We start from the raw sequence: 23091 nt of genomic DNA, 5'->3' as shown, positions 1-23091 counted from the left end.
TCATCCTTTCCTCACATGGAGAATGCTCTAATAATGATGATCATCACACTTTTATTTACTTACAACTCAAGAATTACAACTCAATACTTAGAACAAAATATGACTCTATGTGAATGCCTCCAACGGTGTACCGGGATATGCAATGAATCAAGAGTGACATGTATGAAAGAATTATGAATGGTGGCTTTGCCACAAATACGATGTCAACTACATGATCATGCAAAGTAATATGACAATGATGAAGCGTGTCATAATAAAGGACGGTGGAAACTTGCATGGCAATATATCTCGGAGTGGCTACGGAAATGCCATAATAGGTAGGTATGGTGGCTGTTTTGAGGAAGGTATTTGGTGGGTTTAAGGTACCAGTGAAAGTTGCGTGGTACTAGAGAGGCTAGCAATGGTGGAAGGGTGAGATTGCGTATAGTCCATGGACTCAACATTAGTCATAAAGAACTCACATACTTATTGCAAAAATTTATTAGTTATGAAAAAAAGTACTACGTGCAGGCTCCTAGGGGGGTAGATTGGTAGGAAAAGACCATCGGTCATCCCCGACCGCCACTCATAAGGAAGACAATCAATAAATAAATCATGCTCCGACTTCATCACATAACGGTTCACTATACGTGCATGCTACGGGAATCACAAAATTTAACACAAGTATTTCTCAAATCCAAAACTACTCAACTAGCATGACTCTAATATCACCATCTTCATTTCTCAAAAAATTATCAAGTATCAAACTTCTCATAGTATTCAATGCACTTTTTGTATGATAGTTCTTATTATACCGATCTTGGATGCCTATTATATTAGGACTAAATTCATAACGAAAGCAAATTACCATGCTGTTCTAAAGGACTCTCAAAATAATATAAGTGAAGCATGAGAAATCAGTTATTTCTATAAAATAGCCCCTGCCGTGCTCTAAAAAGGTATAAGTGAAGCACTAGAGCAAAAATTATATAGCTCAAAAGATATAAGTGAAGCACATAGAGTATTCTAACAAATTCCGAATCATGTGTGTCTCTCTCAAAAGGTGTGTACATAAAGTATGATTGTGTTAAACTAAAAAGCAAAGACTCAAATCATATAAGACGCTCCAAGAAAAACACATATCATGTGGTGAATAAAAATATAGCTCCAAGTAAAGTTACCGATGGACGAAGACGAAAGAGGGGATGCCTTCCGGGGCATCCCCAAGCTTAGGCTTTTTGGTGTTATTGAATTTTACCTTGGGGTGGCTTGGGCATCCCCAAGCTTAGGCTCTTTCCACTCCTTGATCCATAATCCATCAAATCCTTACCCAAAACTTGAAAACTTCACAACACAAAACTCAAATAGAAAATCTCATGAGCTCCGTTAGTATAAGAAAACAAACCACCACTTCAAGGTACTGCAATGAACTCATTCTTTATTTATATTGGTGTTAAACCTACTGTATTCCAACTTCTCTATGGTTAATAAACTCTTTTACTAGCCATAGATTCATCAAAATAAGCAAACAACACACGAAAAAACAGAATCTGTCAAAAACAGAACAGTCTGTAGTAATCTGTAGGTTTAGACCACTTCTGGAACTCCAAAATTCTAAAATAAATTTCTGGACATGAGGAATTTATATATTAACCATCTTCAAAATAATTAACTAAATAGTACTCTCCAGTAAAAAAATGGCAGCAATTATCATGAGCGCTCAAGTTTCTGTTTTTTACAGCAAGATCACAAATACTTTCCCCAAGTCTTCCCAAAGGTTCTACTTGGCACAAACACTAAGTAAAATCATAAAACCACATCTAAACAGAGGCTATATGAATTATTTATTACTAAAAAGAATCAAAAAGCAAAAAACAAAAATAAAATTGGGTTGCCTCCCAACAAGCACTATCGTTTAATGCCCCTAGCTAGGCATAAAAGCAAGGATAGATCTAGGTATTGCCATCTTTGGTATTAGGAAAGAAAAGAGAAAATTTATTTTCTATAGCATTTATCTTTCTATTTTGAGATAGCACGTGGCCATTAATGGTGGAAGAAAGATTAAGCACGTTACGGAAATTGGCATCTAAGCTAGCCCTCATTTCTTTGATAATTTCATTTTGCTAAAAGCACAAAAGAGAGGTAGATTCAACCTTCTCACTCATGGAGTGCCCAAATATAGTTTTCATCTTTTCATACGTATAAATGGGATCCCCCTCAAGAAAACCTTCTTCAAAGATAGAATCTAGAAATTGCTTGAACGAAGAAGGTAAACCAATATAAAAGCTTTTCAGAAACCTCAATTCGATATTGGGACACATAGCTAGCTCGGATCCTTAATAGCCTACCCCAAGCGTCTTTCAAAGATTCATCAAGTAAATAACGAAAAATTCCAGGATCATCTTCATCGAAATTATTCAAACTCTCATTGATAACCCTGGTAGGCCTTTTCATAGCATGAATATTTATGAGCTTAGAGAGGACAGAGGGACTATCCAGGGTAAAACCCGAGAGAGAACCCCTAACTCTTTTTGAATCAGCCATGGTACAAGAAAACAAACGGGAAAGAGGCGAATAAAACGGCAAGTGCGAAGTGGGGGAGAGGAAAACGAGAGGCAAATGGCAAATAATGTAATATGAGGGATAAGAGTTTGTGATGGGTACTTGGTATTTCTTGACTTGTGCATAGACTCTCCGGTAATGGCGCCAGAAATCCTTCTTGCTACCTCTTGAGCACTGTGTTGGTTTTCCCTTGAAGAGGAAAGGGTGATGCAACAAAGTAAAGTACGTATTTCCCTCAGTTTTTGAGAACCAAGGTATCAATCCAGTAGGAGGCCACGCTCAAGTCCCTTGTACCTGCACAAACAAATAAGAACCTCGCAACCAACGCGATAAAGGGGTTGTCAATCCCTTCACGGTCACTTACAAGAGTGAGCTTTGATAGATATGATAAGATAATATTTTTGGTATTTTTATAATAAAGATAAAAAGTAAAGATTGCAAAATAAAATGTAGTAGAAATAGCTTGTTGATGGAAGATTAATATGATGGAAAATAGACTCGGGGGCCATAGGTTTCACTAGTGGTTTCTCTCAAGAGCATAAGTATTATGGTGGGTAAACAAATTACTGTCGAGCAATTGATAGAATTGAGCATAGTTATGAGAATATCTAGGTATGATCATGTATATAGGCATCATGTCTGTGACAGGTAGACCGACTCCTCCCTGCATCTACTACTATTACTCCACACATCGACCGCTATCCAGCATGCATCTAGAGTATTAAGTTCATAAGAACAGAGTAACGCTTTAATCAAGATGACATGATGTAGAGGGATGAACTCATGCAATATGATATAAACCCCATCTTTTTATCCTCGATGGCAACAATACAATATGTGTCATTTCCCCTACTGTCACTGAGATCGAGCACCGCAAGATTGAACCCTAAGCTAAGCACTTCTCCCATTGCAAGATAGATCAATCTAGTGTGCCAAACCAAACTAATACTTTGAAGAGACTTGCAAATATAACCAATCATACATAAAAGAATTCAGAGAAGATTCAAATATTGTCCATAGATAATCTTGATCATAAACCCACAATTGATTGGATCTCGACAAACACACTACAAAAGAAGATTACATCGAATAGATCTCCAAGAGAATCGAGGAGAACTTTGTATTGAGATCCAAAGCGAGAGAAGAAGACATCTAGCTACTAACTATGGACCCGAAGGTCTGAAGTAAACTACTCACACATCACCAGAGAGAGCCATAGGGTTGATGTAGAGGCCCTCCGTGATCGATGCCCCCTCCGGCGGAGCTCCAGAAAAGGCCCCAAGATGGGATCTCTTGGGTACAGAAGGTTGCGACGGTGGAAATAGGGTTTAGTGCTGCTCCTGCATGTTTTCGAGGTATATGAATAGATATAGGAGGAGGAAGTAGGTCGGTGGAGCAACGAGGGCCCCACGAGGGTGGAGGGCGCGCCCAGGGGAGTAGGCCCGCCCCCTGCCTCGTGGCCTCTTTGATTGTTTCTTGACGTCCACTCCAAGTCCCCTGGATCATGTTTGTTCCAAAAATAACTCTCCCGAAGGTTTCATTCCGTTTGGATTCCATTTGATATTCCTTTTCTGCGAAACACTGAAATAGGCAAAAAACAGCAATTTGGGTTGGGCCTCTGGTTAATAGGTTAGTCCAAAAAATAATATAAAAGTGCATAAATAAAGCCCATTAACACCCAAAACAGAATATGTAATAGCATGGAACAATCAAAAATAATAGATACGTTGGAGACGTATGACAACTCTGTTATAAATCCTTCGAAGTACTGTGTGCGTCAGCATTACCGATCCAGGGATGACACTTATACACAGAGATTTGACCGGTTGAGGTCGGATCGCTACAAAATAAAAGTGAAGGACTACATAATAAAGGTCTTTATCACAAGCGGCAATATAAAGTGACGTTCTTTTGCATTAAGGTTTTGTGCATCCAACTATAAAAGCGCATGACAACCTCTGCTTCCCTCTATGAAGGGCCTATCTTTTACTTTTACCTTATACCCTTATATAAGAGTCATGGTGAACTTCACCTTTCCTTTTCACTTTTCCTTTTTGGCAAGCACTATATGTTGGGAAAGATCCAGATGTAGGTTATCATAAAATATTATTGTTGACATTACCCTTGAGGTAAAAGGTTGGGAGGCGAAACTATAAGCCCCTATCTTTCTTTGTGTCTGGCTGAGGCATGGAACTCATAAATATTGCGTGAGTGTTAGCAATTATGAAAGACTAAGAGATGGTTGAGTATGTGGACTTGCTATACAAAAGCTCTTACATTGACTCTTTCTGATATTATGATAAATTGCAATTGCTTCAATGACTCAGATCATAGTTTGTTGGTTGTCAATAAAGTTTCTAATTCATACTCTACCTTGTGAACGAATTGTCACTTTAGCATAAGAAATTATATGTAATTACATGTTGTTGTTCTAAAGATGATCATGATGCCCTCATGTCCATATTTTATTTTATCGACACCTTTGTCTCTAAACATGTGAACATATTTATCGATTTTGGCTTCCGCTTGAGGACAAGCGAGGTCTAAGCTTGGGGGACTCGATACATCCATTTTGCATCATGCTTTTATATGGATATTTATTGCATTATGGGCTGTTATTACACATTATGGTACAATACTTATGCCTTTTCTATCTTATGTTACAAGGTTTACATGAAGAGGGAGAATGCCGGCAACTGGAATTCCGAACAGGAAAGGGTGCAAATCTGAGAGACCTACTCTGCACAACTCCAAAAGTCCTAAAAATTTATGGAGAATTATTTTGGAATATAAAAAAATATTGGGTGAAGAAAATACCAAAGGGGGCCCACCAAGAGGCCACAAGCCTAGCAGGCCTCCGGTGCTCATCTTCTGCTATATGATGTCTTTTGACCAGGAAAAAATCAAAATGAAGCTTTTAGGATGAAGCGACGCCGTCTCGAGGCAGAACCTGGGCAAAAGCAATCTAGGGCTCCGGCGAAGCTGTTCTGCCAGGGAAACTTCCCTCCCGGAGTGGGAAATCATCGTCATCGTCGTCACCAACGATGCTCTCATCAAGAGGGGGTCAACCTCCATCAACATCTTCACTAGAACCATCTCCTCTCAAACCCTAGTTCATCTCTTGTATCCGATCTTTGTCTCAAAACCTCAGATTGGTACTTGTGGGTCACTAGTAGTGTTGATTACTCCTCGTAGTTGATGCTAGTTGGTTTATTTGGTGGAATATGCTTTTTCAATAGTTACGTTTGTTCCTGAGGACATGGGAGAAGTCTTGTTATAAGTAATCATGTGAATTTGGTATTCATTCGATATTTTGATGAGATGTATGTTGTCTCTCTTTTAGTGGTGTTATGTGAACGTCGACTACATGACACTTCACCATGATTTGGGACTAGGGGAAGGCATTGGGAAGTAATAAGTAGATGATGGGTTGCTAGAGTGACAGAAGCTTAAACCCTAGTTTATGCGTTGCTTCGTAAGGGGTTGATTTGGATCCACATGTTTCATGCTATGATTAGATTTATCTTAATTCTTCTTTCATAGTTGCGGATGCTTGCGAGAGGGGTTAATCATAAGTGGGAGTCTTGTTCAAGTAAGGGCAGCAGCAAAGCACCGGTCCACCCACATATCAAATTATCAAAGTAAAGAACGTTGAATCATATGAGCATGATGAAAACTAACTTGACAATAATTTCCATGTGTCCTCGGGAGCGCTTTGCTTTATATAAGAGTTTGTCCAGGCTTGTCCTTTGCTAAAAAAAAGTATTGGGCCACCTTTCTGCACCTTATTTATAGTTGTTACTTGTTACCCGTTACGAATTATCTTATCACACAACTATCTGTTACCAATAATTTCAGTGCTTGCAGAGAATACCTTGCTGAAAACCGCTTGTCATTTCCTTCTACTCCTCGTTGGGTTCGACACTCTTACTTATCGAAAGGACTACGATAGATCCCATATACTTGTGGGTCATCAATGGGGCACGCCATGAGGGCCACCAAGCTTCGAGACATCGAAGTTCATACAGGTATGTCATTTAATACAAGTTGTTCAATTCTTCACTTTTCTGAACACGATATTATTGATAAAGCCAACAACTTAGGGATCTCTCTTGGTAGTAGTGACAAAGAAACCGCAAAATCAATTAATGATCTACTAGACTTAGAGACGGATCGAGCAGTGGATTTAATACGGCATTTAGCAGCGGTAAAACCTATGAATGATGCAGATATCAATGATCTTGGAGTTAATGCGCTTCATAGTCTCTGTGAGGATTTAGTCCCCGTGGAGGGCTTAGAGGTTGACGAGGAAGATATGGCTCCCGAGGGGTATGTGGCCCCTTTGCAGCCAAAGGCCATTCCTGACACCGATACCCAACATGTTGAGGAGATGAAGGATAAACCAAAAAACCTAGAATAGGAAGGTTTATCCTACATCGGCGGTGCGTCAGAGTGCGAGAGTTAAACAAAAGAAAAAATTCCATGATGAAATATGAAAGGGATATTCTGTAATAGCAGAGATCTAGCGGACTTGGCTAAAAGAAGATTCCTTAGTGATATATCAGTAGAACAGAAATTAGATTTTATGGCTTTATGGCTTTATCGGAGACGGGTAGAGATAATTTCACCCCACGGTTTCTCAACACCATTTCAGGGGGGATTGATTTTGACTGGCATTGTCTACCTCCAAGGGGGGAGATCTGGAGGGATACTACTTGGGGTGAAGTGAGAAACTTTAGAAGTCCTGAATGTGGTCCATGGTGATTTTGCAATCAAATTTCGTGTAAGGTCGAAAATTGACAGCTTCTGATGGGCTTTGGTGGCCGTATATGGTGTGGCACAGCCAGAGCTTAAACCTGACTTCCTCGCAGATCTGGTGAGAATTTGTGGGGATGAAAGGTTGCCGATTCTTGTTGGGGGAGATTTTAATATCATTAGAAGACGAGAAGAAAAAAATAATGACAACTTCGATGGAAGATGGTCATTCATGTTTAATATGATAATTGAAAGTCTCGGTTTGAGGGAGATTGACCTCACTGGTAGGCAATTCACATCGGCCAATTCTTTGCCAATTCCTACTTATGAGAAATTGGACAGGGTTCTCATTAGTGTTGAGTGGGAACAAAAATTTCCTCTGGTTACGGTTCAGGCCTTATAGAGAGCCATCTCTGACCATACCCCACTATTGGTTGATTCCGGGCAAGTGACACATGTGGGAAAATACTTTCTCTTTCTAATTAGGATGGTTTGCGAGGGAGGGCTTCATGGAACTCATTGCGGCTGATTGGGCCAGGGACACAGGAGGGTCTTCTAATGTGGAGAGATGGCAAAACAAAATTAGACATTTGCGCCAGTTTTTGAGAGGATGGGCCAAACACCAAAGTGGTATCTATAAAGTGGAAAAGGAAAGATTGATACGAATTATTAATGAACTTGATGTGAAAGCCAAATCCATCCTTCTTAATACTTCTGAAAGAGATATTAAGAATGAGGCTGAGAATAAGTTGCAAACTCTTATGAGAGAGGAGGAGAGAAATGGGCGCATAGAGACAAGGTTTCTAAGATTGTCCAAGGGGATGATAATACACAATTCTTTCACATGATTGCTAATGGGTAGCATAGAAAGAAAAATATAATACATCTAGAACAAGATGAGGGTACACACTACAAAAAAATACACTTCCGTGATTATACGTGTTTGTCACAGTAGGTCGCGTTTTTTTGTCATGCATGTACATCCATGACAAATTTATGACAGAATCAAGATAGTCATACCTGTGCTGTCGTAGAAGTGTTCCATGACATTACCAAAATTATCATCATGGAAGTGTCCACTTCCATGACGATAAATCGCGCGTCACAGAAGTGCTTTTGTCAAGGGTGACCGACACATGGCATCCACTGTAACGGAACGTCGTTAAGCTATCGGGTCGGGTTTTGGATCCGATAACCCGTTAACAGCCCCGGCTAATGGGGATTTTCCACGTGTAAAATCATCATTGGCTGGAGGAAACACGTGTCGGCTCACCGTTGGGACAGATGTCATCCGCTCATTGGACCGAAGGCGCCTATGATACGGTGACACGTGGCACGGCCCAACAGAGGCCCATTCCTGTGAAAAGGCTGGCCTGTTTCACTTGGTCAAAAGGTGGCGGGCCGGCCCACGGAAAGCCTGTTAACGGCCTATTCACATATAGCCCATTTACAGCCCGCTAACCTAGGGCTCATTACGCCCTTTCCGAATTAGGCCCAGTAGCGTCATCTGGGCCGTCCAATATGATTCAGCCCGTTTTAACTTCCGGCCCATGTGTGTCCCATGACTTCTTTCGGCCCATATGAGGACCTTTGTAACTCTTGGCCCATTAACGGCCCGTGGTGAAACTGGCCTGTAATGAACAGTGTATCACTTTATACCCATTAACGGCCCGGTATTCCATTGGGCCATTTCCAGCCCAAGTTATCTTTCGGCCTTCTCAGGGCCCATTGATTCTTGGGCTCATTTGCAGCATTCGGTTACATACGGCCTGTTACTGTCATTTTCTGCTTGTGGGCCAAATTCAGCCCGTCGTTACAGTCGGCCCGTTTGCGGACCGTTAATACGTTGGGTTGTTTTCATGTAAAAAAATCCGTTGGGCTGTTTTCATAGAGTTATCAAATACGGCCTATTTACGGCCTGTTATGGTCCATGAATAGTACGGCCCATGATTGGCGAAATGATGATACGCCTCGTAGAAGGCCCATGGATCCTACGGCCCGTATGAGGCACATGGATAGTACGGCCCGTAGAAGGCCCATGGATCATACGGCCCGTAGAAGGCCCATGGACCTTACGGCTCGTAGAAGGCCCATGGACCCTAAGGCCCGTATAGAAGGCCGATGGATCCTACGGTCAGACGAAGGCCCATGGATCATACGGCCCGTAGAAGGCCCATGATTATTTTGGCCTAGTTACCAAAAATAGGCTATTGTGGCCACAAGAAAAAAACAAAAAAAGAACTGCAGTGACTACAAGCAAACAACTAAACAAGACAATAAGGAAATAAATAAGCAAGCAATTAACGCTAGCCTATTGCCACTATTACACATATTGAACCTTTCATTCACACCGAGTTTCAGTAACCGATTTGAACCTTTCGTTCACACCGAGTTTCAGTAACTACACGCAGTTATGAATCTCGGTGCCACCGAGTCGTTCCACTCGGTCAGACCGACAGGGTCGGGCTATATATAGTCACGGGCAAAATTTGGAAATTTCTCCGAACCCCTTCGCCCACGCGATAGCCTGCTCTGCCCTCGTGGTCTCCGGATCGTCTTCTCGCCGCCAGCCGCCTCCAGTCGCTGGTCTCCGTCGCCGTCAACGGGAATTCTGCCCCGCCGTTGCCGCCGTAGCAAGTCCCCGCCGAACTAGGGTATGGACTTGATCTTTGTGCTACTCCTCAATCTGATTCCTAGCACATTGTGATCATATTGATTCTAGCCACGTTTGATAAACTTCTATCCAGTCAAAACGCTCATAGATTAGGTTTGATTCGAAAATTCTAGGTTTAGGTTTCCGCCGAAACTATCTCGGACCCACCGAGTTGAAAAACTCGGTCCCACCGATTTGGCTTATGCCATTGCACAAGTGAGACTCGGTCTGACCGAGAATTACTTATCGGTGTGACCGATTTTTGAACTCAGTGAAACCCTAGAAGTCTCGGTGCCACTGAACTGTGACTCGGTCCTACCGAGTTCACTAGTTTAGGTTCCAAAACTGCTTCGGTATCACCGAGTTTGAAAATCGGTAGATCCGAGATGATTTCAGTGGGAAACTAAAACTAAGTTTTTGGATCATTCTTTTGCAAAAATCTCTGCATTTTGTGATGCTCATCTTTTCTATCTCATCTATAATCTATTCACAGGGTCAGAAGTCAGTTTGCAGCATGTCTGATCAAAGTGATAGCCAAAACATGTCAGAGCAGCAAGTAGTGATGAGTGAGGGCACTAGTCCCTCCAGTTCATCTGATGAAGGCAGAAGGAGCACTCCTAGTAACTTGCCAAAGGCTGCCACGAGACAGAGAAAGAAGAGGACTTCAGATTCCTAAGATGAAGACTATGTGGCAGAGGAAGTGGCCACTTCCAAGAGAGTTGAGCCAGCTCAAGGCACTAAGCCAGGCCTGAAAATCAAAAGGCCGGCAGGCAGGCAGCCCATGTCAAAAGCAAGAGCCTCAACTGAGAAGCCCACTCCTCAAGAGCCAGTTGCTGCAGAAGGCAAGAAAAGAAAGGAAAGGGTGAAGAAGACTGTGGCTAGAGTGCTTGGCAAAGCTTCCATCATGGAAGAAGAAGAAGAAGTAGCTGCACCAGCACCCAAGGCACCCAAGCTAATGGGAGATGCCATAAAATCAGGGGGAGCTACTTCCAAGGCCAACCCAGCTCCAAAGCCAAAGCCAAAGAGGAACACAAGAAGCATTCCTGCAGCTGAAAAGAACAAGGCCCCAGTGCCTGAGACTGTTGCTGAAGAAGAGGAAGAAAATGTCCTAAGGAAGCTAAAGCCCAAGATCCCAGACCACAACGATGCTCATCCTGTGGCTGAGGACATGAAGCTCAGGAGAGATTCAGGGCTGAGAAAGTGGAGAGAAGCAGACCCATATGCTTCAAGGAGAAGGACTGCCGTGGACTACAGGTTTCACACCAAGGAGCAGCAGGATTTTTATGAGACAGTGCTGATAGATAAGAAGCCCATTGTCTGTGATATGCGATGGGTTGATTGGACATACATCAAGGACAATGAGGAGCACTATCCTGGAGTGCAAGACAGCTTCATAGCTTGTGGAGTAGCTGACTTTGTTGGGCAGAAGCTCACAAAGTGGAACGAGGAACTCATCATGCAGTTCTACTCCACATCTCACTTTTATCCAGATGGGAGGATCACATGGATGTCTGAGGGTACAAGGTACCAATCCACAGTTGCTGAGTGGGCACAGATCATTAATGCCCCAGAGGAGCAAGATGATGACTTGGATATCTATGCCAAGAAGAAGATGGACCACAACTCAATGTCAAATATGTACAAGGAGATCCCAAATGAAGCACTTGATACCTTCAAGTTTAGCTCAGTACATTACCTTCTGTCAGGGCTCCCGACGATCAATTGGATACTAAGGCACACCTTACTGCCCAAGTCTGGAGATCACAAGATGATCAGAGGCCATGCTATCAACTTGCTACATGTGTTTGATGTGCCTCAGAAGTTCAAGGTGATGAGCCTCATAGTGGAAACAATCAAGAGGACTGCAGCAGACCAGAAGAGGAGCTGCGGATATGCCCCTCAGATTCAGGAGCTCATCAACTCCAAGATGGGCACGGGCATATATTTATTGGACAAGGAACATTTGCCCATCCATCCAGATTTTGAGAACAATGAAGTTGTGATGACTGAGAACGAGCCATCGTCTGCACAAGCATATGCAAAGAAGGAGAAGGCGAGGAAGGAGAAAGATGCCAAGATGCCTACTCAAGAGGAGGCATCTGAATACTTCTTGAAGACCAAACAAGAGCAGCTTGGTTACTTGATTGCATCCACGCTGAGGATTGAGCAAAGTCTGGCCACCCTCACTCAAAATCAGCAGAGCCTAGAGAGAATCATGGAACAGAAGTTCTATGACTTGGATGTCAAAGTAACGGAAGTTCAGTCTGCAGTGGAGCAGCTCCAGGAGGACATGCAGGAGAGGAGAGGCAGGACTACTACTCATGCCTTTGCCAGAGTGCCAAGAGGTCCGAGGTCGTCTGTCGTGCCAGTTGCTGACACAAGAGCCACCACCTCAGCACCAGCCACAGCCTCAGTTCCACCAGCTCCAGCATCTACTTCAGCTCCAACCCCAGCGTCTACTTCAGCATCTACCGAAGCCTTCGTCCTTTGAGTGATCCGGACTCCACCACCACCTGAAGATCAAGCCTGAGCGTCGATATAGTGCTATGCATTTTCTAGGAACTTTTTGGTAACTTGTTGCCAAAGGGGGAGAAGATGTATAGATCATAGGCTTCGAGAGAGAGAGTGTTGCTTTTCTCTCTTGCTTTATTTGGTGGTTTTTCGAACTTGTTTGCTTTTGAGTGCTTGAGATACTACGTCATTATTTGTGAGACATTGATGATCATGTGTTTGATCATAAGCTACACTTAATGCTTGCTTAATGATATTATCTTATCTATCTTATGTGATCATTCATTATTCTTGGTGATGAGTGCATGTATTTCATTCTTATCATTTTAAGCGCTCCACCAAGATGTATGTGACATGGAAGAGTAACCCATGACTCTAACTCTTTGTGCATTTGCAGTCCAAAGCAAATTTTAAATATGCACAAATTTAGGGGGAGCTCTTACTTATCACATACTTCTCAAAGCGACGATATATTTCATGATTATTATCTTTTGTCGAAGCTTTGATCTATATGTTGTCATCAATTACCAAAAAGGGGGAGATTGAAAGTGCAACTATCCCTAGGTGGTTTTGGTAATTCATAACAGCATATAGCTCATTGAGCTAATGCTATTCCAAGATGATTATTTCAGGAAAGCTCAATGATTGGCATGGCATGGATGTGAAAGTGGAACCCTCAAAATGCGAAGGACAAAGGATTGGCTCAAGCTCAAAAGCTCAAGACTCTTCATTTTATATTTTAGTGATCCAAGATCACATTGAGTCTTTAGGAAAAGCCAATACTATTAAGGAGGGATGAGGTGTTGCTTAATGAGCCTCTTGCTTCATGTGCTTAGTGATATGCTCCAAAACCCTCAACTACTTTCCCATATCCACATATGACCTAAACCCTAAGCCAAACTCGGTCCTACCGATTCTTCCTATCCGGCGCCACCGAGTTTCACTTGTCATTAGCCACTGCCAAACCCTAGCAATTCGGTTCTACCGATAAGGATCTCGGTCTCACCGAGATGGGGTTGCAAACTCTCTGTTTCCCTTTCGTAACTTTTCGGTTTTACCGAAAGAGCGAATCGGTCCCACCGAGATTGCAATGTAAACTCAGTGTTTCCCCTTTGTAACTTTTCGGTCTCACCGAGTTCCACTCGGTCTCACCGAAAGAGCAAATCGGTCCCACCGAGTTTTCCTGACCAACTCTCTGGTTAGCTAATTACCAGATTCGGTCTCACCGAGTTTGTGTAATCGGTCTCACTGAGATTACGTTATGCCCAAACCCTATCCATATCAGTCCTACCGAGTTGCATGTCAGTCCCACCGAAAATCACTAACGGTCACTAGGTTTACATTTTCGGTCCGACCGAGCTTATTGATTCGGTCCCACCGAGATTGGAAAACTGTGTAACGGTTGGATTTTGTGTGGAGGCTATATATACCCCTCCACCTCCTCCTCATTCGACGAGAGAGAGAGCCATCAGAACACACACACCATTCCAACTCATATGTTCTGAGAGAGAACCACCTACTCATGTGTTGAGACCAAGACATTCCATTCCTACCATATGAATCTTGATCTCTAGCCTTCCCAAGTTGCTTTCCACTCAAACCTTCTTTCCACCAAATCCAAATCCTATGAGAGAGAGTTGAGTGTTGGGGAGACTATCATTTGAAGCACAAGAGCAAGGAGTTCATTACCTACACACCATTTGTTACTTCTTGGAGAGTGGTGTCTCCTAGATTGGCTAGGTGTCACTTGGGAGCCTTCGACAAGATTGTGGAGTTGAACCAAGGAGTTTGTAAGGGCAAGGAGATCGCCTACTTCGTGAAGATCTACCGCTAGTGAGGCAAGTCCTGTGTGGGTGATGGCCATGGTGGGATAGGCAAGGTTGCTTCTTCGTGGACCCTTTGTGGGTGGTTGCTTCTTCGTGGACCCTTCGTGGTGGAGCCCTGTGTGGACTCGCGCAAACGTTACCCTTCGTGGGTTGAAGTCTCCATCAACGTGGATGTAGGATAGCACCACCTATCCGAACCACGGGAAAAACATCCGTGTCTCCAATTGCGTTTGAATTATCCAAACCCTTCCCTTTACATTCTTGCAAGTTGCATGCTTTACTTTCCGCTGCCTATATACTCTTTGCATGCTTGCTTAAATTATGTGATGATTGCTTGACTTGTCCTAAAATAGATAAAATCTGCCAAGAACTAAAATTGGGAAAAGGTTAAGTTTTTATTTGGTCAAGTAGTCTAATCACCCCCCTCTAGACATACTTTCGATCCTACAAGTGGTATCAGAGCTTTGGTCTCCATTTGCTTGATCTCCATAGGTTTTGGTGGTCATAGCCTTGCTTTCACAACCTAGGAGAGTATGGCATCTAGCGAGGGAAATTATCACCGTAGAGGTCCTTACTTTGATGGTACTAATTTTGCTAGTTGGAAGCATAAAATGAAAATGCATATTCTTGGACATAACCCCTCTGTTTGGGCTATTGTGTGTGTTGGTTTGCAAGGTGACTTCTTTGATGGGAGAGAACCAAACCGTGAAGCTACCGCGGATGAGTTGAAGATGTTGCAATACAATGCTCAAGCTTGTGATATTCTCTTCAACGGATTGTGCCCCGAAGAATTCAACAAAATCAGCCGCCTTGAGAATGCAAAGGAAATTTGGGACACTTTGATTGATATGCACGAAGGTACCGACTCCGTCAAGGAATCCAAGTTGGATGTACTTCAAAGCCAACTTGACAAGTTCAAGATGAAGGATGGTGAAGGTGTCGCTGAGATGTACTCTAGGCTTGCTCTCATCACAAATGAGATTGCCGGCTTAGGAAGTGAAGAGATGACCGATAGATTCATCATCAAGAAGATTCTAAGAGCCTTGGATGGAAAATATGATACCGTGTGCACATTGATCCAAATGATGCCAAATTACAAAGATCTCAAGCCAACGGAGGTGATTGGAAGAATTGTTGCTCATGAGATGTCACTTAAGGATAAAGAGGAACTTCACAACAAATCAAGTGGTGCCTATAAAGCCTCATGTGAAGCCCCTACATCATCAAGTGAGAAACAAGACTTCAATGAAGAATTGAGCTTAATGGTGAAGAACTTCAACAAGTTCTACAAGAGTAGAAGCAAAGATAGAAGCTCCAAGTCAAGGTCCTACAATGACAAAAGATCTTCTAGTCGAGAGCAAAACTGTTACAATTGTGGAAGACCCGGACACTATTCCAATGAGTGTACGGCTCCCTACAAGAGAAGAGAAGATTCTCCAAAAAGAAGAAGCAAAGGATCACCACCAAGAGAGAGAAGGAGTAGAGATGATCGTTATGAACGAACATACTCACGGAGAAGCAAGGATTCGGAAAGGAAGGAAAAATCATCACGGAGCTACACAAGACGAAGACATCAAGCTCATGTTGGTGAATGGGTATCCGGCTCCGACTCCGACAGCCACTCCGAGAGAAGTTATCACTCCGACTCTGAAGATACTCAAGATGAAGGTGTTGCCAGTCTAGCACTTGTGTCAACCAACTCCTACGACATATTTGACTCACCAAATGAAGGAATTGGAAGATGCTTCATGGCCAAAGGTCCTAAGGTAACACACCCCGAGTATGTTGATTTCAATAGTGATGAAGATGACTTGTTAGGTGATGATTTGCTTGGTGACAACTCTAGTGATGAATACTATGATGAAATGTCAATTAAACATGCTAATCAAGATAAAACGAATGACAATGATAAGGAGAAAATTGAGGCCCTAACTAAAGAGCTAAACACTCTTAAGTTAGCTCATGAAACCATCTTCGAAGATCATCAAGAACTTTTAAGAGCTCATGAGAAATTACGCTTTGAAAATCTCAATCTTGAGCAAGAGCATGAGTTCTTAAAAGCAATCAATGATGATCTCTGCAAGAAAAGTTCATCTTACATTGCCAAGCGTTTGCTCTTATCCACTTACATGCCTCAAGTCAAGTCTAGTAACAAGAACAAGAAAGATTCTTCCTCTAGCAGTAACAATGATCATGCTAAATCCAATATTGTTGCTTCTAGTAGCTCTCTTGATTCCACTAATGATTCTCTTAGCCAAGTTACACTTGAGCAAGAAAATAGTTTATCGAAGGTAATTATAGATAAAGGAGTGTACAAAAGCCTTGCCGGGAGTGAGCAATTCGAGGAAATTGTGCGCAAGCAAGGAATGCACCGGAAGAATCAAGGTGTTGGTTTTGAGCGAAAGTTCAAAGCCAATGGAGTTGAGTGGGAAGAAGATCAATACCCCAAGACAAAGTTTGTCCCTCAACAAGAGAAGTATACTTCTTTCAAGGGGACACAAGCTCAAGATGATCTTCCACCACAAGACTACAAGCAAAAAGGCAAGGACAATCTTCAAGAGGAAATTGATGCATTTGAAGAACCTCCAAAGACCTTAGTCAAGTGGATTCCCAAGACTACTTCAAGCTCCACTTCATCAAGTACGACTACAACTCCAAGGATTCCCATCAAGATGATGTGGATCCAAAAGAAGAAGAACTAGAGAGTTCTTGAGGGTGACTCCGCCAACATACTTCACTCTTATCATTTTGGCAAGAACAAGTGCAATCAACTTCCACATCTTGCACTAGTTCAAGGAGTCACAAACCCTCTTGTTGGTAAGACAAGGGACAAGGTAACCTAAAAGTTTTCATGGACATCATCTTTTGTGTGCATCACTCTATGTCTATGGATATCCTTGTTTGTTCCTTGTGGGACTAACCCATGTAGGTATTGAAAGTGCAATTCACTCAAATGGATAGCTCCAAGAGATCTACATCAACATTGAGCATCCACATCTTCAATATCTACATGAAGTCATCATCGACAAAACCCAAGGTTAGTTCATCCCTCTTAGGGGGGATATCACATCTAGGGGGAGCTTTACTATAAGACTTGAGCTAAAGCAACTCTAAAGATGTGAACACAACAATGCTTTATGTAAAAGTGGTAACCCCACTTGAGCTTAAACGATGAGTATGACCTATGATCAAGTGATCTCACTTGACTCCTAAGTCAATATACTCATATATAGATAACCTAGTCATCGCAAATTGCTTGATAGATGCTAGAATTGGTTGTGCATGCCTTGTCACATACTTCATTTGCCATCTTATTGTGTGAGCATGCTAATTGCATATTTTACTCATTCGAGGACATACACTTGTTGTTTTGATTGTTCGGCTTTATTTCTTTTTGCCAAGTGGATGGACAAGAATGCCTAAGAATCTCCTCTAGCTATCTATGCTTTTCTCGTCTCAAACTCTATTCATGCTGCATCACAAAATTTGATCAAGTCAGATTCGAACCACTCTGTGTGAGGAGCGCTCGGAGTCCCCGATTCGTCATAGACTTAAACTTCCAAAACCTCTTTATGATTCTCGGTCTGACCGATACTCCACTTTCGGTCCTATTGAGATCATTAAGTTGATCTAGGTTTTCGATCTTGGTGCAACCGATTTGAACCTTTCGTTCACACCGAGTTTCAGTAACTACACGCAGTTATGAATCTCGGTGCCACCGAGTCGTTCCACTCGGTCACACCAACAGGGTCAGGCTATATATAGTCACGGGCAAAATTTGGAAATTTCTCCGAACCCCTTCGCCCGCGCGATAGCCTGCTCTGCCCACGTGGTCTCCGGATCGTCTTCTCGCCGCCAGCCGCCTCCAGTCGCTGGTCTCCGTTGCCGTCAATGGGAATTCTGCCCCGCCGTTGCCGCCATAGCAAGTCCCCGCCGAACTAGGGTATGGACTTGATCTTTGTGCTACTCCTCAATCTGATTCCTAGCACATTGTGATCATATTGATTCTAGCCACGTTTGATAAACTTCTATCCAGTCAAAACGCTCATAGATTAGGTTTGATTCGAAAATTCTAGGTTTAGGTTTCCGCCGAAACTATCTCGGACCCACCGAGTTGAAAAACTCGGTCCCACCGATTTGGCTTATGCCATTGCACAAGTGAGACTCGGTCTGACCGAGAATTACTTATCGGTGTGACCGATTTTTGAACTCAGTGAAACCCTAGAAGTCTCGGTGCCACTGAACTGTGACTCGGTCCTACCGAGTTCACTAGTTTAGGTTCCAAAACTGCTTCGGTATCACCGAGTTTGAAAATCGGTAGATCCGAGATGATTTCAGTGGGAAACTAAAACTAAGTTTTTGGATCATTCTTTTGCAAAAATCTCTGCATTTTGTGATGCTCATCTTTTCTATCTCATCTATAATCTATTCACAGGGTCAGAAGTCAGTTTGCAGCATGTCTGATCAAAGTGATAGCCAAAACATGTCAGAGCAGCAAGTAGTGATGAGTGAGGGCACTAGTCCCTCCAGTTCACCTGATGAAGGCAGCAGGAGCACTCCTAGTAACTTGCCAAAGGCTGCCACGAGACAGAGAAAGAAGAGGACTTCAGATTCCTAAGATGAAGACTATGTGGCAGAGGAAGAGGCCACTTCCAAGAGAGTTGAGCCAGCTCAAGGCACTAAGCCAGGCCTGAAAATCAAAAGGCCGGCAGGCAGCCCATGTCAAAAGCAAGAGCCTCAACTGAGAAGCCCACTCCTCAAGAGCCAGTTGCTGCAGAAGGCAAGAAAAGAAAGGAAAGGGTGAAGAAGACTGTGGCTAGAGTGCTTGGCAAAGCTTCCATCATGGAAGAAGAAGAAGAAGTAGCTGCACCAGCACCCAAGGCACCCAAGCTAATGGGAGATGCCATAAAATCAGGGGGAGCTGCTTCCAAGGCCAACCCAGCTCCAAAGCCAAAGCCAAAGAGGAACACAAGAAGCATTCCTGCAGCTGAAAAGAACAAGGCCCCAGTGCCTGAGACTGTTGCTGAAGAAGAGGAAGAAAATGTCCTAAGGAAGCTAAAGCCCAAGATCCCAAACCACAACGATGCTCATCCTGTGGCTGAGGACATGAAGCTCAGGAGAGATTCAGGGCTGAGAAAGTGGAGAGAAGCAGACCCATATGCTTCAAGGAGAAGGACTGTCGTGGACTACAGGTTTCACACCAAGGAGCAGCAGGATTTTTATGAGACAGTGCTGCTAGATAAGAAGCCCATTGTCTGTGATATGCGATGGGTTGATTGGACATACATCAAGGACAATGAGGAGCACTATCCTGGAGTGCAAGACAGCTTCATAGCTTGTGGAGTAGCTGACTTTGTTGGGCAGAAGCTCACAAAGTGGAACGAGGAACTCATCATGCAGTTCTACTCCACATCTCACTTTTATCCAGATGGGAGGATCACATGGATGTCTGAGGGTACAAGGTACCAATCCACAGTTGCTGAGTGGGCACAGATCATTAATGCCCCAGAGGAGCAAGATGATGACTTGGATATCTATGCCAAGAAGAAGATGGACCACAACTCAATGTCAAATATATACAAGGAGATCCCAAATGAAGCACTTGATACCTTCAAGTTTGGCTCAGTACATTACCTTCTGTCAGGGCTCCCGACGATCAATTGGATACTAAGGCACACCTTACTGCCCAAGTCTGGAGATCACAAGATGATCAGAGGCCATGCTATGAACTTGCTACATGTGTTTGATGTGCCTCAGAAGTTCAAGGTGATGAGCCTCATAGTGGAAACAATCAAGAGGACTGCAGCAGACCAGAAGAGGAGCTGCGGATATGCCCCTCAGATTCAGGAGCTCATCAACTCCAAGATGGGCACAGGCATATATTTATTGGACAAGGAACATTTGCCCATCCATCCAGATTTTGAGAACAATGAAGTTGTGATGACTGAGAACGAGCCATCGTCTGCACAAGCATATGCAAAGAAGGAGAAGGCGAGGAAGGAGAAAGATGCCAAGATGCCTACTCAAGAGGAGGCATCTGAATACTTCTTGAAGACCAAACAAGAGCAGCTTGGTTACTTGATTGCATCCACGCTGAGGATTGAGCAAAATCTGGCCACCCTCACTCAAAATCAGCAGAGCCTAGAGAGAATCATGGAACAGAAGTTCTATGACTTGGATGTCAAAGTAACGGAAGTTCAGTCTGCAGTGGAGCAGCTCCAGGAGGACATGCAGGAGAGGAGAGGCAGGACTACTACTCATGCCTTTGCCAGAGTGCCAAGAGGTCCGAGGTCGTATGCCGTGCCAGTTGCTGACACAAGAGCCACCACCTCAGCACCAGCCACAGCCTCAGTTCCACCAGCACCAGCATCTACTTCAGCTCCAAGTCCAGCGTCTACTTCAGCATCTACCGAAGCCTTCGTCCTTGGAGTGATCCGGACTCCACCACCACCTGAAGATCAAGCCTGAGCGTCGATATAGTGCTATGCATTTTCTAGGAACTTTTTGGTAACTTGTTGCCAAAGGGGGAGAAGATGTATAGATCATAGGCTTCGAGAGAGAGAGTGTTGCTTTTCTCTCTTGCTTTATTTGGTGGTTTTTCGAACTTGTTTGCTTTTGAGTGCTTGAGATACTACGTCATTATTTGTGAGACATTGATGATCATGTGTTTGATCATAAGCTACACTTAATGCTTGCTTAATGATATTATCTTATCTATCTTATGTGATCATTCATTATTCTTGGTGATGAGTGCATGTATTTCATTCTTATCATTTTAAGCGCTCCACCAAGATGTATGTGACATGGAAGAGTAACCCATGACTCTAACTCTTTGTGCATTTGCAGTCCAAAGAAAATTTTAAATATGCACAAATTTAGGGGGAGCTCTTACTTATCACATACTTCTCAAAGCGACGATATATTTCATGATTATTATCTTTTGTCGAAGCTTTGATCTATATGTTGTCATCAATTACCAAAAAGGGGGAGATTGAAAGTGCAACTATCCCTAGGTGGTTTTGGTAATTCATAACAACATATAGCTCATTGAGCTAATGCTATTCCAAGATGATTATTTCAGGAAAGCTCAATGATTGGCATGGCATGGATGTGAAAGTGGAACCCTCAAAATGCGAAGGACAAAGGATTGGCTCAAGCTCAAAAGCTCAAGACTCTTCATTTTATATTTTAGTGATCCAAGATCACATTGAGTCTTTAGGAAAAGCCAATACTATTAAGGAGGGATGAGGTGTTGCTTAATGAGCCTCTTGCTTCATGTGCTTAGTGATATGCTCCAAAACCCTCTACTACTTTCCCATATCCACATATGACCTAAACCCTAAGCCAAACTCGGTCCTACCGATTCTTCCTATCCGGCGCCACCGAGTTTCACTTGTCATTAGCCACTGCCAAACCCTAGCAATTCGGTTCTACCGATAAGGATCTCGGTCTCACCGAGATGGGGTTGCAAACTCTCTGTTTCCCTTTCGTAACTTTTCGGTCTTACCGAAAGAGCGAATCGGTCCCACCGAGATTGCAATGTAAACTCAGTGTTTCCCCTTTGTAACTTTTCGGTCTCACCGAGTTCCACTCGGTCTCACCGAAAGAGCAAATCGGTCCCACCGAGTTTGCCTGACCAACTCTCTGGTTAGCTAATTACCAGATTCGGTCTCACCGAGTTTGTGTAATCGGTCTCACTGAGATTACGTTATGCCCAAACCCTATCCATATCAGTCCTACCGAGTTGCATGTCAGTCCCACCGAAAATCACTAACGGTCACTAGGTTTACATTTTCGGTCCGACCGAGCTTATTGATTCGGTCCCACCGAGATTGGAAAACTGTGTAACGGTTGGATTTTGTGTGGAGGCTATATATACCCCTCCACCTCCTCCTCATTCGACGAGAGAGAGCCATCAGAACACACACACCATTCCAACTCATATGTTCTGAGAGAGAACCACCTACTCATGTGTTGAGACCAAGACATTCCATTCCTACCATATGAATCTTGATCTCTAGCCTTCCCAAGTTGCTTTCCACTCAAACCTTCTTTCCACCAAATCCAAATCCTATGAGAGAGAGTTGAGTGTTGGGGAGACTATCATTTGAAGCACAAGAGCAAGGAGTTCATTACCTACACACCATTTGTTACTTCTTGGAGAGTGGTGTCTCCTAGATTGGCTAGGTGTCACTTGGGAGCCTTCGACAAGATTGTGGAGTTGAACCAAGGAGTTTGTAAGGGCAAGGAGATCGCCTACTTCGTGAAGATCTACCGCTAGTGAGGCAAGTCCTGTGTGGGCGATGGCCATGGTGGGATAGGCAAGGTTGCTTCTTCGTGGACCCTTTGTGGGTGGTTGCTTCTTCGTGGACCCTTCGTGGTGGAGCCCTGTGTGGACTCGCGCAACCGTTACCCTTCGTGGGTTGAAGTCTCCATCAACGTCGATGTAGGATAGCACCACCTATCCGAACCACGGGAAAAACATCCGTGTCTCCAATTGCGTTTGAATTATCCAAACCCTTCCCTTTACATTCTTGCAAGTTGCATGCTTTACTTTCCGCTGCCTATATACTCTTTGCATGCTTGCTTAAATTATGTGATGATTGCTTGACTTGTCCTAAAATAGCTAAAATCTGCCAAGAACTAAAATTGGGAAAAGGTTAAGTTTTTATTTGGTCAAGTAGTCTAATCACCCCCCCTCTAGACATACTTTTGATCCTACACAAACACATAACAAGTTTAGCATGTACTAGTATATGAAACTCATTTTGGTGAACCAGTTCATTAGTAAGGTGGACAGGATTA

This window comes from Triticum urartu, chromosome 1A (assembly GCF_056163025.1).
Source record: "Triticum urartu cultivar PI428250 chromosome 1A, HENAU_Tu73, whole genome shotgun sequence".
NCBI classification, from domain to species: domain Eukaryota; kingdom Viridiplantae; phylum Streptophyta; class Magnoliopsida; order Poales; family Poaceae; genus Triticum; species Triticum urartu.
The sequence above is the reverse complement of the archived record's forward strand: the minus strand, read 5'-3'. Positions refer to the sequence as shown.